The sequence below is a fragment of the Microtus ochrogaster genome, chromosome 18 (genome assembly GCF_000317375.1).
Source record: "Microtus ochrogaster isolate Prairie Vole_2 chromosome 18, MicOch1.0, whole genome shotgun sequence".
Taxonomy (NCBI): domain Eukaryota; kingdom Metazoa; phylum Chordata; class Mammalia; order Rodentia; family Cricetidae; genus Microtus; species Microtus ochrogaster.
The window spans coordinates 24,019,983-24,036,190 of NC_022020.1; the positions used below are offsets into that span (position 1 = coordinate 24,019,983).

The 16,208-nt window shown below is 43.4% G+C and overlaps 1 protein-coding gene across 3 annotated transcripts in view; it reads right to left on the reverse strand.

The window, feature by feature from the left end:
- Sil1 (SIL1 nucleotide exchange factor) overlaps positions 1 to 10,557 on the reverse strand; it is a 250,806-nt gene extending 240,249 nt beyond the window's left edge. Inside the window, exon 1 of one of the 3 annotated variants that reach the window (XM_005355930.2) lies at positions 10,433 to 10,557. The gene's annotated coding sequence lies outside the window, so the exon portion shown is untranslated. Of the gene's footprint in view, positions 1 to 10,040; positions 10,060 to 10,091; positions 10,171 to 10,432 lie in introns of those variants that run through there. The other 2 variants (XM_026783659.1, XM_026783661.1) reach the window with 2 other exon arrangements.
- Positions 10,558 to 16,208: the final 5,651 nt, after the last annotated feature.

The following is a 16,208-nucleotide window of genomic DNA, read 5'->3' on the forward strand; positions in this document are numbered from 1 at the left end:
TCCCTAGAGACTGTACAAAAAAAAAATGTCTATTTCTAGCTTTTCTTGTAGTAAGAGATGATGAGGTCATGAGAACCACACTCACCCAAGACGATAACAAGTTACCAACCAGCTTCCATCATGTACCACTTAAACACTCCAATCTGAGCCGGGCTGTGGTGGTGTGCACCTTTAATCCCAGCACTCGGGAGGCAGAGGCAGGTAGATCTCTATGAGTTCAAGGCCAGCCTGGTCTACAAGAATTAGTTCCAGGACAGCTTCCAAAGCTACAGAGAAACCCTGTCTCAAAAAATCAAGCCAAAACAAAACAAAACAAAACAAACAAACAAGCATAAGATATGAGCTGGGCAGACATCCTGGTATGTGCCTTTGATCCCAGCACTTAGGAGGCAATGACAGTGAATCTCTGAGTTCAACGCCAGCCTAGTCTACAGAGTGAGTTTCAGGGTGGCAGGGTTGTTACACAAAGAAACCCTATCTCAAAAAGAAAAATAAAAAAAGCACAAGACATATTCTTCTAAGAAATCAGCCATCAGCCAGCTTTGGATTTGAAGGGATTAAGAATAGAATAAAGCATGATGAACTCACTGTAGCTGGGCATTAAGGAAATGGAATTTCAACAGTGATCAGTTCTCAGGTTTTCATGTATTAATTCAACAGCATTCATGGTGTCTATAATGTACTCAGCATTATGCTAGGAGACACAAAATAAAAGTAAAGCCCACATCCTTGAGTAGCTCACACAATAAGGAACAAGTAACTAAGCAGAATAAGGAGTGCTGGATTCAATTACCAAGGTGTTGCTATGGGATACAGATGAGGAGTTAATAGGGCTCACCAAAGGCAGCTCTGCAGCATAAAGCAGGGCATCCACAATACTCTGGCAAAAAAACTTGGCAGGGACGCAAGCATACAATGCATGCTCAATGTATCACATAGACCAGTTTATCAGGAGCAGAGGGGACCGGTGACAGCTCAGGGTATAATTCAAGTGGTAAGAGAGGGAAATCAGCCATAGGCGTGGAACACCAGACAACTTTACAGCAGTGGGTGTCATGGTATGTCTAGGTGTGTGCTGCTCAGCACTGCATATAGGAAGACCTGCAACAGCAAATCAGAAGCAAGAAATACACGGCTTCTGTAATGACTGAGAAGCACAGTAATAGCAAACAGAGCAATAAGATGAGGTAAGAAAGAAAACACAGAGGTTTGCCAAGAAATTTGAAACAATGACATTTTCTTGAAAATTCTCTAATTCCATTTTTTAAATCAAATCAGATTTGCTTCCCACAGAATAATGAGGTTTCACCCTATTTCATTCGGAAGAGCAAGGCATAGGCTATCATTACAATGCTCAATTTAAAAAAATATATGGTTTGAGATTAGTATAGTAAAAATGGCTTTGGGGACATTTTATCTACTCCCATTCTATCAGTTATAAAGACTTTTGTTTGAATGAGGACCCTAAGAGAGACATACATAGATTTAATCTACATGGGAAGTAGAAAAAGACAAGATTTCCTGAGTAAATTGGGAGCATGGGGACCATGGGAGAGGGTTGAAGGGGAGGGGAGAGGCAGGGAGGGGAGGAGAGAAAAATGTATAGCTCAATAAAAATCAATAAAATTTTTTAAAAAAACTTTTGTTTGCTTTGGTTTTAGGCAACATACTCTAAACAAATGAGCTAATCAACCGAATACGTTCTGGTTTTATAAAACAGTGCCTCGTGTAGCCCAATACAGCCCCAAATTCACTATGCAGAAGACGTCCCTAGATTCTTAATTCTCCCATTTCACCTATCCAGTGCTAGGATTACAAGCATATGATAGCACACCAATTCAGCTATAAATATTTCTTTGGGGGGAGGGAATATTGAGGTAGCATCTCTCTATGGAGTCCTTGCTATCCTGGAACTAACTTATGTAGACCAGGTTGGCCTCAAACTCAGAGATCCATTTTCCTCTGCCAGTTGAGTACTGGGATTAAAGGTGCATGCCACCAGACCCAGATGAGCTACTAATCTTGGAGAGAACAGTCGATTCCAACACAAAACTACTATGCCTTCCTAGCCTTGTACCAAGGGCCAGAAATGAGCGCAGAAAGCAAAGGGAAGCTGTGACTGGCTGCAGATGGGAAAGCAAGAATACACTGTGGAGTTCCTCCACACAGGCTCCCGGTCAGCCAGCCTGGGCCCAGCGACTCCTCCATCCTGTTGACTACTGACAGCAGGGCAGTTCACTGTACTGGAGGAAGCACTTTTCTTTTCTATTCTCTCAACACAGCCATTCCCTTCCTATAGACTCAAAACTAAGGATTATAGAAAATAACTTAAACCTGGTAGCTAGCAAATAGCCTAACACCACAAGCCCAAGAAAGCCTGTGCTTTTAAACTGGTTCCGCTATACATTCATTCATTCTTCTTTCTTTCTTCCCTTCCTTTCTTTCTGTTTTAGAGATGTACTCAAGATGTGCTTAGGTTCCCAGGCCAGTCTGGCCAGAGTATTATTTCTAACACAGAGGAAGACTTCACATCCTATTTCCTCTGAGGTAAGCACAAGAAGGAAAACACTTCTGCGTGAGTAGAAAACAAGTTAGCATAATCAGGAACTCCTCAACAGCAATAATAGGTGAGGCGTGTCTGGGAAAAGCAAAGTCGGGTCTTTCTCTTCCTCACAGATTTTTTTCCTGTCCCCAAAGATTTTAACCACAAAAGCATCTTGTCTCTTTACAAAGCTCTCAACAGCCCTACTAATTTCTTTGGCCACCCTTTGTTGGCCCCTAGCTTGTATCCTGGCTCTCAATAGCAGGAGAGTCCCACAAATGCAAGTGGCTTTTTAAAAGGTATATGGCTCGTCTAATTTCCCTTGTCATCAATAAAGGAAGAGCCCATCAATTGCAAAATTGATGCATTGGGTAATAAAGAACTAGAGAAGTATCACCTGACTGCTGACCCCCAAAAACAAACACAAAAACATAAGCAGGACTACAGATGTAGTTGGGTTGGTGGAATATTTGCCCAGACACTCCAAGTCCTGGGTTTGATCCCAGCACAGTAGCCACTGTGACACACCTGAAAATCCCAATACTTTAGAGATAGAGGCAGGGGATTCAAAAAAAAGCTTTGAAAAGCTCAAGGTCATTTTCAACTATAAAATGAAATGCCCACTTTAAAGTCCTCACCACACCTTTTAGGTGCATGCCAGGTTCTTCCTTCAGGTCTAGAACTCTTGAACATACAAAGCAGAAGGGGCAAATGACTCGGGAGAGAAGAGGATGACCGACAAGTGAAGATGGTTACCAACTGTACTACTGCTTTTGTCAGTGATGATGAGACTTGACAAGTAAAAGGCATAACAAAGACGCTCCTTGGTAAGCTTCCTGGACAGAGAGCAGACCTCAGAAGCATGCCCCTCCCCATATCTCTGTAGACAATGAAATGTAAACTGGGCTAAACATCAGACAGTAACTACCCAGAGGTTCCAATGTTCAGTCTGGGAAAACAGACTCAGCCGTGAAAGCAGACGGCCCTCAGAGCACCAGCAGAGCAGACGGCAAATCAAAACACCTCGCAAGTCCAAAGTTTAGAATACAGACAATAAGAACAAAGGCAACTGTAGTCTCTTTAGAGGAGCTCAAGTAGAATTACCTCTCCCACCTCCTCCTCTACTGTCATTTCTTTTCTTTTTAACTCTCTTACTAGCATAAAGACTTTAAGAAAAGAACCTGCTTTCATTGTTCTAGAGTTTGGAAACAAGGTTCCAGGCTGACCTGCAGCTCATGATCCTCCCCGACTTCAGAGTCCAAGTGCTGGGATTATAAAATTCTGCCGCCAGGGGGTGGTGATGCACACTTTAATCCCAGTTAAACTCACAGAGTCTGCCTGCCTCTGCCTCCCAAATGCTGGGATTAAAGACATGCACCACCACTGCTGGCTTGTCCATCTTAAAGGCAACAGTCACCATCAACTTTAAAAAGAACAGTTTCTGTTTTGAAATACCAAGAACATTCATAAGTAAAACATAAACGTCTATTTTATAAACATCTAAATGTTAAAGTCAAGGGTGGGAAAGATGGCTTAGCAGTTAAGAACACTTGCTGTTCTTTCAGAAGGCCCAGGTTCAATTCCCAACACCACATGGTAGCTCATAACTATAACTCCAGTCCTAGGGTACCCAGCAACCTCTTCTGGCCGTCTTGAGCACCAGACATACATTTGATACACATTCATGCAAATAAAACACTCATATACATAATTTTTAAAAAATTAAAAGCTGGAGTTCATCGAGCCCTGTCTCAAAAGAAAAAGAGGAAGAATGGAGGGAGTAGAGGGACGGAACGGGATAGGGAGGAGGAGAGGGCAGACTGAGACCCCAAAACAGTAAAGGATGAATAAGGCATTAGTCATAAAACAACCTCGTCTTTGAAAACCACAGCAAGCTCCTTAACATCTGGAATACTTCACTTTAATGTCTCCCAATATGTTCTACAGGGCCTGACACATGAAAAGGCCTTGAGAAAAGCGAACTGGATGTCCTGTGGATGACTGCTAACCCATAGCAGGGCGAGTACACAGTACAACCAACAAGGCAAGAAAAAGTGTGAGCTGGCTTTAATTCCTGACTGCAACAAGCTTTTTCTAAAAACAGGGTCTTGCTATCAGCCCAAGCTTGTCTATAACTCAAAGCAAGCCTCCCATGCAGATGTAACTAAACATGTGCCTCTACCCCTTGCTTCTCCCTTAGTAAAAATTATTAGATCTACTGTCTTAGTTAGGGTTTCTATTGCTCTGAAGAAACATCATGTCCCCAGCAACTCTTAGAAAAACATTAAATTGTGACTAGCTTTCGGTTTCAGAGAAATATTAAACAGCACAATGATTTGTGGTCATCCAAAATGCCACAACACAAACAAATATACCAAATATCTATGGTATTAAAATTCATGTGGGAACCAGAGAGATCGCTTCTTTTGACCTTGCATGCCAACACCAGGCATGCAAGCAGTTCATAATACATACATGCAGGCGAAGCACTCACACATATAAAAGGTTGAGAAACACTTGATGAACCCAAAATGGTAGGCTTAGTTGCATATGGACAAGGTGTTGGGTTTGTGTACTGGTCATGGAAAGGATGAGCAACTGTTTCCATCTGCCCTGGGCTTTCCTGGCTTGGGCCCTGAAAGAAGTTTCTTCTACATCTACCCTGAGAAAACTGGAGTAGTTACTCTTTTCTTTGGGGAGAGATGAGTGAAGGCATTCATAGCTCACAAAAGAGTGATGCCGACATGATAGACATAGCCCTTCAGCAGTATCCCTAAGACTGGCAGTTTCCACTGTACAGCCCTAAGTTCAAAGCTCCCTGTCCCTCGCCTTTAAAGCCTTGACACAAAATACTATTGACTATTTCCTTCTCAATAACAAAGCAAAGGGCAATATAGGTGGCTCAGGGAAGATGGACAGCCAGCATAACTACACCCTTGTCTATGAGCTGTGTGTGTGATAGTTTTCATTGTCAGCTTGGCACAGTTGGAATCACCATGGAAAGTAAGGGGCAAGTATACAAGGTTGGCCTGTGAGTTTGAATGGGAAGGAATTTTGTTCTTTCTTTAAAGCTTTTTTTTTTTTTACTTCTATGTGTATGAGTGTTTTGTCTACATATATGTATGTGCTTGACTGGTGCTCTCCCAAGTCAGAAGAGGGATAAGATCCTCTGGAACTAGAGTGACAGATGGTTGTGAGCCACCAAGTGTGCCGGGAACTGAACCTAGGTCCTCTGGAAGAACAGCCAGTGCTCTTAATTGCTAAACTGTCTCTCCAACCTCTATGTTTATTATTTCTAATTGTGTGTGAATGTGTAGGTATATGCGCCTGAGTACCAGAGGCATAGGATCGCCCTGGAACTGGAGTTACAGGCAGCTGTGAGACATCATAACTGATTGTGAGAATCAAACTCAGGTTCTAAGCAAGAGCAGCACTCTTAACCACTGAGCCATCTCTCCAGGTCCAGGAGGAATTTTCTTAATTGGGTTAACTGACGTGGCAAGACTCACTCTGAATGTGGACAACTCACATTCTCTATGACCTCCAGACGGCAGAGTGACAATCCCCAGAAGGCAAGAAGGTAGTTTGATTCAATACAACTCAGTGGCTGGGGTTAAACTTCTGGAGTCCGGCCCCAAGTAGTTTGATTTTAGGTATATTTAAGCACAGCAGAATTTGATTGAAAAACGTATTCTGGTGATAATTAACTCAATCCTGCATTCACAACAAAGCATATGTAGACCTAAGAACAAGGTCAGCTAAGTCTGTATCAGATGTGACTATGTTGAAACTCTTCTTAAGTCCATGAAGGTAGATTCTGTAGACTGAATGGGGGAAAACAAATTTACAATAAGAGTCTGGGGGAGGATCTGGTGTCCGAAAAGTATCTAGCCACACTGATAGACTAAAGGTCACCAGGCTATCCCCTAGTGCTTATCTGTGAACACAAAGATCTCTGTGCCTCCTACAGACAGCACTCATTTCACGGTCTGAACCATGAACAGTGAAGAGTGAGCTGAGCAAGTAAGCAAGAAGGCATTCATTTCTCTCTGCTCTTGACTGTGGATATGTGACTAGCAGCTTCAATTTTCTGTCTCAACTTCCCCAAATGAAGGACTGTAACTCAGAACTGTGAGCCAAAATGAACCTTTCTCCCAGAAGCTTCTCTTGCAGGGCAGCTTATCACGCACCAGAAATGAAACTACCAGCGGCTGCTGGAACCCGAAGGTGGTTCCCTCTCCACTGGAGTCTCCTAACTCCAGGAACACGTCTGCACAAGTGACAGTGTCGAGACTCCTCACAAGCCAAGAAGAATCCATGCACCTCAGCAACCCGAGTCTCTTATAAACCTTTTGTCCCAAAGATAAACTATTACTGTGGATGACATGAACTAGGAGGGCCCATCATCTGAATAACAGGCTATACGAGTAAAATCCATAAATAAAATAAAAAAACCAGAGGTCAGACTATTTCCTCTTCAGACCACATGTAATTAAAATATGAAGCTGTCTACTATGAGGACTAAAGCTTGAAGCTTAAGGCCAACTCAGAGAAGGATCAAGTATTCATCCTCACTAGAAAGAGAAAAAGATTAGCACCACAAGGATGGGTCTCCAAATTGACACCCAATCTAGAAACTAGAAATATCTGTGCTACAGAGCATAAAGAAACACCAGCGGGGGACCCTAGCAAAATTCTCGGGATCCTACAACCAAGGGACAACCATTGTAAAATGCAGATTTACCAGGGCAGTAGTGGCACACACCTTTAATCCCAGCACTCAGGAGGCAGAGGCAGGTGGATCTCTGTGAATTCAATCAAGGCCAGCCTGGTCTACAAGAGCTAGTTCCAGGACAGGCTCCAAAGCTACAGAGAAACCCTGACCTCAAACAACTTAAAAAAGTGTTCAGACTGGCTCTCTGTAGAGAGGCTGAGTCAAGGGCTAGCAGATGGCTCCATAATAGTTCTAAGTAGGATAAAGTCAGTATATAAATATACAAACATGAGAAAGAATCAAAAAGATCTACCTAGCTGGGGAAAAGGTACAGCTTCCCTTTATAAATATCTATGCTCTAAATTTTCTCATTAACAGCAAATGTTCAAAGTAGGATGTGATTCAGTTGTAGAGTGTGTCTGCCATGGACAAGGTCATAAGGTTTGAGCTCTGGTATTTAAAAAAAAAAAAACAAGCCCAAAAAACTTCCCTTGCATTGGTTGGCATGTATATCACTTCATGTAACCATCCTTTTAAATAATATTCCCATCTTAAGCAGTGAAAAACTGTCCATGGTCATATGGCCAATAACTCTTTACTACACTCAAAAACCCATTATGTCTATCTCAAAAAAAAAAAAAAACCCACCTCATTTGCCCTTTGGGTAGGATGAAGCAGAAAGGTCACAAGTTTGAGGCCAACCTGGGCTACACAGCAAGTTTAAGGCTAGCCTAGGCTACAAAGGAGACAGTGTCATTTTTAAAAAACAAAACCAAAATAGAACATTTAAATTGGTCCTCTGAAGAAAGGCTTTCTCAAGGACTAGAAGACAGCCTCCATAACAGTTTTATTTAGGATAGAGAAAGTGGAGGCAGGTGGTGGTGCACACCTTTAGTCCCAGCATTCAAGAGGATCTCTGAGGGGCTGGAGAGATGGCTCAGCGGTTAAGAGTATTGCCTGCTCTTCCAAAGGTCCTGAGTTCAATTCCCAGCAACCGCATGGTGGCTCACAACCACCTGTAGTAAGGTCTGGTGCCCTCTTCGGGCCTGCAGGCATACACACAGATAGACTATTGTATACATAACAAATAAATAAATATTTAAAAAAAAAAAAAGAGGATCTCTGAGTTTGAGCCAACCTGGTCTATATATTGAGTTTCAGGACAGTCAAGGCGACAAATGAGATCCTTCTCAAACAAAACAACAACAATAATAATAATTCATCTGAAAACAGGTCAGTGTCAAGGTTTTATAGCCATGTGCCTCTTAAGAGTTTTTAGAAAGAAAGAAATAGTGTCAGATGTTAATGAGACTAATCTCCAAAAATTATTTCTGGGTATAGATTTTTCAAAGCTGCTTTGGACAGTAGCCATATCACTCAGATGATGCCCACCTCCAGCCCCCAAGGCAACACCTACACACACCACTGAAAGGAGAACAGGAGAGGGAAATTGGAGGCTCTAGTGTGTTTGTTATTTCGAAATCCATTTTGTTATTTTTCAGTTTCACTTAATTGGCCTTTTTCCCTGTCATGAGACAAACTGGGGCTCAAAGTTGGCCTCAGTAGAGATGAAACAGCCTTCAAAAAAAAAAAAAAAACACAGGAAAGAGGAAGAAAACAACATCAAATACCATGCAGTTTTTATTTCTGAGCTGTCATGTGCCTACTAACACATTCTCCACTCCCATTATCAGCAAAATATGCAGCCTTTTCTATTGCCCATTTCACTTAAACAACACATGCATTAATACACAGACTGAATTTACTACCTGAATGAAAGGTTATGATAAATCTGGTATGGCAGCAACATCTTAAGTATCCAAGAGCCAAGACCCAGTGGAAAACGCTGACCAATTTCTGACCCATATTACACTAATAGCAATCCTAATATTACATTATGGTTCCCATTAAAATTTTATCTAATCCCTAAATCTGTCCATACATCAGAAAGAAAAAAATTTTTTGAATGTAAAGCTAAAAAGGCTTGTGCACACCCACAATCTCTCACACTCCCAAAACAATTATTGCTAGTATTTGGAAACATATCAGTTTCTTCTCCTGCAAAACACGGAGGATTCGTTTTCTTCGTCTACCTATCGCGGACTAATCTAATCATTCCCGCAAAGCAGTCTGCAGTTGTGTTTTGTTTGAGATGGGAGAGCCAGCTGGATTTGAATGTAAGGCAAGCATTACAAATGCATTTAGAAACTGACCTTACATATGGGTCAGAGAGATTAGATACGTAAAGGGACTCAAGTCTTCCAGGCCGAGCTGGAATTCTGCGTAGCTAAGGATGACACTGAAACTTCTGATGCTTCTCCTTAGTGCTGGGATCATAAGCACACACTATAACGTGTGTGTGTGTGTGTGCCTGGTTTATGCGATGGTAGGAATCGAATCCAGGGCTTCATCAGTTGAGCTAATCTCCAGCCCTCGTCAATATATAAAGGCATCTAATAGTGCAAAGCAGTTCCTACTGGCTTCTCACTTGTTGGAAATTTCTGTAATCCAGTCCTTACCCATCAAAAGGATCACCTGAATGGAAACACCTGCGATGTGAGCAGGTGCCCACACGCTACTTAATCTAAAGTTCCTGGGAGAAGCCTAAAGATTAAGCACAAAGTAATTTGAAATCACAACCAAGTTCACAACCTTATAACCTGTGCGTTAAAGGCAAGTTTTACATCTACCAGTGCAAAGGAAAACACGCAAAAGGAGAGATATAATAAGGGAGTAGGAGACGATTTCATGTCAAGAGACTAGGGAGGTTGCCGACCAGTTTACCACAATGTCAACTCTGGATGTATCTCTGGGAGCAACACGTAATTCACCCACTTCTTTGGACAGATGTGGAAAAACTGAGGCCGAAAGGGGAGACTAAAGATGGAAACTCAAAACAGATGTGCAGTCCAAAGCCACTGCCCCCTCTTCTGGCGCAGGAGAGGTTCACGGCGTCGCCAAGTGGAAAATGACGGAGCACAGCTTTGGGGCTGCCAGCCTAGGGCGCAGTTGGACATCTCGCCCACTGAGGCACTGAGATGGCTGTGGTGGGACCTGGAACACTGTGGGAGGGCGCGGGGAGCGCGGCAGGGACGAGGCCGCTAACGGCAGGAAGCCGGGCCGGTACCGTCCGCCCTGCGTCCCGCTCCAGGGCCCGGGGCCCCCACCTCCCCTACCTTCGGCTTTCCACCGCAGCCGAGGGGCAGACACAACCCCCACAATTCCAGGCGGCTGCTGCGGCAACCAGCTCCTCGTGCGCAAACGCGGCGGCAGCGGCGGCCTGAACCTTTAGGCGCGTGGCTATTGCGTCATCCTCAGTCTTGCCCAATGGTAACCTGCCAGAACAGCCTCCGGCAGCTCACGCCCCACGCGGCATTGTTAGCCCCGCCCTCCCCGGCTGCTAAGCCCCGCCCCTAGCGTCTCCCTCCGCCCTAATGTTGAAGTTTGTTCTTGTCCCTCCGCTGGGAGCAGTGTCTAAAAAGAGATACCCGTGGGTCTGGTCTTGTTTCTCACCTAGAACTTCAGTTTCTTGCTTAATTTCCCAAGATCGTAATTTCTTTCTAGCGTAAAGATCTTCAGAAAGAAACTTGAGGGGGTGGGAGGTAAATATAAATCACGATGTTATGACTCAGTTTATGACACAAAATGAATCTCAAGCAAGCAAGAAATAGTCCTTTGAAAAATTCATGCAAAATAGAGCACCTGTAAGTCACTCGCTTTATAGAATTATCTTTTGAGTGTGTTTTTTAAAATAAATTATTTTAAAGATAGGTCGCTGCATTTCTATCCTGCCACACCACAGAAGGTATATTTGCCGAGTGATGCACACACACAATAATTTCACAAGATTAGAACTGCTGTCCTCTTTCCCTAAAAATAGAGCAAAGCTCAAAGAGAATGTTCTAGTTTGCTTTCTGTTGCTGTGAGAAAATACTGACCTAAAGCGACTTGGAGAAGAAAGGGCCTATGTGACTTACAGGTTACAGCTCATCCAACAAAGTCAGGCCAGGGGCTTGGGGCAAGAACTGAAGCAAAGACAGGTGAGAGATGCTGCTTACTCTGTCTTCCTCTGGTGGGCCTAACTACCTTTCTGATATAGCTCAGGCCCACCTTCCTAAGAACGGTACTGCCCACTGTGGTCTGGGCCCTCCTTCACCAACTGCCAATCTAGAAAATGCCACACAGACATACCCATGGGTCAGTCTGCTGGAGGCAGTTCCTCTACTGGGGTTCCCTCTTCCCAGGTGTGTCAAGTTGACAACTTTAACTACGATAGGATAAAGGATTTATACAAGGCTACAGAATGAAAATGGTAGAAGTGGGGATTCCAAGTAGATGGGGTACCTTCAAAGTCATGTTTTCTTGGTACTATACCACATGGACAAACCCATTAAACCTGACTAATAAAATAGTGACAGGTAATTCTAGGCCATTTGTGAGTGAAGAAAAAGATAATCCAAGTCAGCAATGTCCTCAAACGGCAAATATTCCCCAAGATGATAACAATAAACTTGTTTCTGGAATTCCTTTCCCTTCTTCATATATTAGGTGAGCTTCCAGCTTTAGATATACTTTCTTAATTATGTTTATGTCAATTAGGTGGGAAATTGACTTTACAGTCACTGAGCAAAGCCTTGGGCAGCAGCTAAGAAGGGAGAATGAACTCCTGAGAAGTAGCTGAGTGGGCAGTGCCGGTTAATGAGAAATGATAAAACATTTCCGTGGGTTCCAGATGAGAAAAAAACAGACAACAGCTTACTCTCCTATGGCAAACTCAGGAGACCAGTGGGATGTTGTGGACCCAGGAATAATGCCACCTTTTGTCACACTGCCTTAGTAAGTCAAAAATATTGCAAGTCAAAAATGCAGTTAAAACTGGGAATAATAGATTGGATTTCAGCACTTAGGAGGCTGAGGGAGTAGGATCACAGATTTGACATCAATCTGAGCTACACAGTCTATTTCAGAAAACCAAAAAGTAAAGTGAGAACTGCATTTGATACCTACGCTGCCAGCAGGGGCTTTGCAGCACACTGCAGAGTGCCTGCTGTTTACCCTGCTAGTGACAGGGCTAACTGAGAGCCAGTACTACTCAGCACCTTGAGGGTCATGGCAGTTACTCTCCATCATCAACTTCACATGACTTAGAATCATCTAGGTTATGAATTTCTGGATGTATCTCTAAAGGTGTTTGTCTTAGGGTTTCTATTGAGGTGAAAAGACACCATGACCACAGCAACTCTTACAAAGGAAAACACTTCATTGGAGTGCTTACAGTTTCAGAGGTTCAGTCCATTGTCACCATGGTGGGAGGTGGCAGCATGCAGGCTGACATGGTGCTGGAGAAGTAGCTGAGAGTTTCACATCTTAATATGTAGGCAACAGGAAGTGGTCTGAGACACTGGGTGTGGCTTGAGCATATAGGAAACTCAAAGCCCACCTCCACAGTGACACACTTCCTCTAACAAGGCCATACCTACTCCAACAAAGTCACACCTCCTAATAGTGCCACTCCCTATGAGTTTATAGGAGCCAATTACATTCAGACTATCGCAGTGTTTAAAGTCAGAAGACCCACTGTGGATGTGGGCAGCATTATTCTGGGGGCAGGGAACTCAAACTGAATGCAAAGGAGAAAATGAGAGGAACATCAACATTCATCTCTTTCTACCTCCTGCCTGGAGACAAAATGTGACCAGCCTCCTCATGTTCCTATTGTCATAGCACCATAAAGGACAGCAAACTAAGACCCACACAAACCAGAGTAAAGCCTTCTTGTCTTAAGCTGCTTGTCTCAGCAAGAGAAAGGTAATGATACAAGGGGATCTGTTTGTTTATTTGTGCTTTTATTTTTTGAAACAGAATCTCACTTTATAGCCCTAGACAGACTGGTACTAACTTGGTATGCAGTCTGGCCTTGAATTTGCAACCCTCCTACCTCAACCTTCGGAGAGACTGGAGAATATAGGCATAAGCCACCACACCCAGCTTGAGGGAGCTTTTCACCACAAATCCTGCTGCCAGGATTCCCCTCTGTGTTCTTAGACCTTTCCTGCATTTGAATGTGAGCACCAAGCTATATCCAGCGTTGGTTGTTTGTGGTTGTTTGTGAACTGCTCCTTCAGGGTTCTTTTTTTTTTTAAGATTTATTTATTATGTATGTATGTATGTATGTATACAGTACCTGCCTGCAGGCCAGAAGAGGGCACCAGATCTCATTACAGAGAGTTGTGAGCCACCACGTGGTTGCTGGGAATTGAACAGTCAGTGCTCTTAACCGCTGAGCCACCTCTTTAGCCCCCTCCTTCAGGGTTCTTAAGCTCAAAGAGCTCAGGGTCAGTTAGTAGCCATGGAAATGTAAAGAGATCAAATCATAACATCCAGCAAGTGCCATTTTACAAAACTATTCACAAGGAGTCCAGTTTGTTCATACTGCAGTTGTCTGAAATCCCTTTCCTGGATTTTTAAAACATTTATTTTGCTAGGTATGGTGGTGCACATCTTTAATACCAGCTGTCAGGAGGCAGAGGCAGGTGGATCTCTGTGAGTTTGAGTCTACATGGTGAGTTCTACGACAGTCAGGACCAAAGAAAGAACTAGCCTCAAAAAATATTTTATTTTTTAAAATTGTGTGCATGTGTGCTTGTATGTAAATGTGTGCACACGGGTGCAGGTGCCCACCAAAATCTGGAGTTACAAGCAATTAATTGTGAGCTGCCCAATATGAGTGCTAAGAGTCTAACTCATATCTTCTACAATAGCAATACATGCTCTTAACCATTGCCCCATCTCTCCAGCCCCCTCCTCCCCAATATCTTTTTGAGCAATGTCTCTTCACATACATTATCTGTATCACATACTCTTGTAAGATAGTGGGGAAGATTTTCCCCACTATCTTACATTTCCACAGAAACAAAATCTCTGAATCCTTTAAAGATGTGCCATCCAGCTGTGGCTTTTGGGTACTACATTGGGAAGTACCTCGGTGCAAGGATGGTAACGGTCCCAGAAAAGCCAATATGGAGAAGCAGGACTCTAAAGAGAATTCCAGAAAAAAAACACGGGAAATACTCATGTTCAGAACTGGAATTCACAACCACCTGGGTTGGACTCGGAAGAGGTAGATCCAGCCAAGGCAGGGTAAAAAGCAGCTGACCTTTCCCCAGGCTTGGGCACACATGGGCCTGTATCATCGGCTTCATAGGTGAAAGTCAAGAATTCTAGTCTCAGGCCAGCAAGATGATTCAGTAGGTAAAGGCACGTGCTGCCAACATTGAAGGCCTTAGTCTGGTCCTGGGGACCCATGTGGTAGGAAGAAAAAAACAACCAAAATAAGTCATCCTTTGACCAGCACTTGCGTGAGTGGCACTAGCGTGCCCACACATGTGTGCACGTACACACGGCTAAATGAATAAATATAATTAAAAGTAAAAATAAAACCAAGTTTCCTATTTAATCCTAGTTTCTATACCCAGAAACTCAGAAACTGCATTGCTGAAGACCTCAAAGAACAGGAAGAGGGATAAAAAGGCACAGTATTTTGAGTCCTTATGAAAGGGGTGTGAGGGTTTCTCGACAGCAGGCTCCTACGCGAGAGAAGGCTTTGGTAGCTCCAAGGTTCTGGAACCAGAGGAAGGTCAGTAAATTTAAACTGAACTAACTCTCAGCTAAATAGGCCTTTCTGGTTCAAAGGGAACGCACTGAAAAAAAGGCGACCCAGAAGACAGACAAGATTTCAAAGTATTTTCCCCAAACAACATCCCACTGAGGCTGAAGCAAAGCTCCAAGAACTGTAGCTCTGTCAACAGAAGGACCTCATCCACACAGCTATTCATATACACAGACATCTGACAAAATGCACCGCCTGCGGGCGCCCGCAGAGGCTTGGAACTGCAGGATGCACACACGCCAAGGACAGACACAGCTTTAGCCCCGTTCAAGTTGCTCACTGCTGCATGAAAAAGCATCCTCTGATGAGTGTCTTAAAACAACAATAATTTATTTAGCAGTTTGGGCAGGAGGCAACAGAGAAGCATCAACCCTATTCCATGCATTGCCAACTTGGATGGCATGACAAAGGCAAGATGTTCAATCATGGGGCTGGCAGTTAGCGCTGGCTGTTGCTTGGAGTCTCAGCAGGTGCTGTCACCCAGGACACTGACAAACCGCTCCAAGTAGCTGCCTGGCCTCTTAAATCTGTCTTCCATTGCTATAACAGAATACCGCAGACTGGGTCATTTGTAATGAGTGGGAATTTACTTGATTCATGGTTCTGGATGCTGGAAGTTCAAAATGAAGAGATGATGTATGGTGAGGACCTCCAGATTGCATCATTCCTTCAGGTGGAAAGGTAATGAATATGTGTGAATGAGCAAGGCAGGAGGGGAGGACTTGCTTGTAACAACACACGCTAGTATGACTAGTCCACTCCATCAACAAAAGCATTAGTAATTCCCTAGACCCCACCTCTTAATGCCATTATAATGGTAAATAAGCTTCAACAGAGAGGACAAACATTCACATCATAGCGCCCTTCCTACAGATTAGAGGCTGTTTCACAAACCTAGCATCTGTTGTGGAATAATCTTTTGTACACTATGAAGATGTGTCACTCTCATTGGTTTAACAAAAAGCTGAATGGCCAGTAGCTAGGCAGTATTTCCAGGCACAGAAGACACTGGGAAAAAGAAGGGTGGAGACACAAGGAGACACCATGAGATGCTGAGCTTACAGAATGGGCAGTACACAGGTGAGGAAAACCAGCCTTGCGGCAGCACATAAAACAAAATATAAGAGCTAGTTAGCGGCTGAGCTTTTATAATTAGTAAGTCTTTCTGTCATGATCCGGGAGCTGGCTAGGGGGACAGAAAAATCCATCTACAAGCGTCCCATCTGATCAAGGCATTAAAGGGGATGGTGTTTTAGGAGCTAGCCTCAGAAGTTACATAGTAT